Source organism: Octopus bimaculoides, chromosome 9, assembly GCF_001194135.2.
Source record: "Octopus bimaculoides isolate UCB-OBI-ISO-001 chromosome 9, ASM119413v2, whole genome shotgun sequence".
Lineage (NCBI taxonomy): Eukaryota > Metazoa > Mollusca > Cephalopoda > Octopoda > Octopodidae > Octopus > Octopus bimaculoides.
In genome coordinates this window covers 45,847,872-45,848,744 of record NC_068989.1, presented here as the reverse complement: position 1 = coordinate 45,848,744, position 873 = coordinate 45,847,872, and positions in this window count along the sequence as shown.

Below are 873 nucleotides of genomic sequence, written 5' to 3'. Positions count from 1 at the left end.
TGTGTGTGTGTGTGTGTGTGTGTGTGTGTAAAAATATGTGACAATTATTCGGTAGCCATGATAAAACTCCGAGTTTCGGATGCTGGGGCGGAAACCCACACCACCATCTCTTCAGTTATCTGGCCATTGAATATATATATGTATATATATATATATATATCTTCAGTATATATAATAATATATATGTCATAACTGTGTGGTAAGAAGTTTGCTTTCCAACCACATGGTTCTGGGTTCAGCCCCACTTCGTAGTGACAATGTCTTTGGCAAATGTCTTCACATATAGCCAAGGGCTGACTGAAGCCTTGCGTGTTTGTTTGGTAGACAGAAGTCCATCGTGTACGAGCGCGTGTATATGTGTGTGTCTTTGTGTCTGTGTTTGTTACCCCATCACCGCTTGACAACCGGTGTTGCTTTGTTTACGTCTCCGTAAACAAAACGATGGAACAGGTACGAGGCTTAAAATAAATTATATATTGGGGTCAATTTGTTCGACGAGATGGTACCCCAGCATGGTAGCATTCTAATAGTTTAAACAAGTAAAAGATAAAAGATAGAAAATGTGTGTGTGTGTGTGTGTGTGTGTGCGTGCGCATGTGTATGCTAGCATGTGTTAAAGCATCAAGTGCTTTGGGGAAATTACATTATACAGCTTACATTATACAACGAAGCATTTCTTTTCATGGACAGAAAGTTATGAGCTGAGGGATATTTGGCAACCATTTTCAGCAAGTCAATCGGCATCATAGTTTCCTCTCCTCGCTGTGTTTTCCTGTGGCTTAAGGGAGTTCCAAGCATAACAGTAGCCCTATTAATCTCGTCTGTCTGGGATAGCCTGACATATCTTCTCCCACTTTGAACTAAATAAAACTA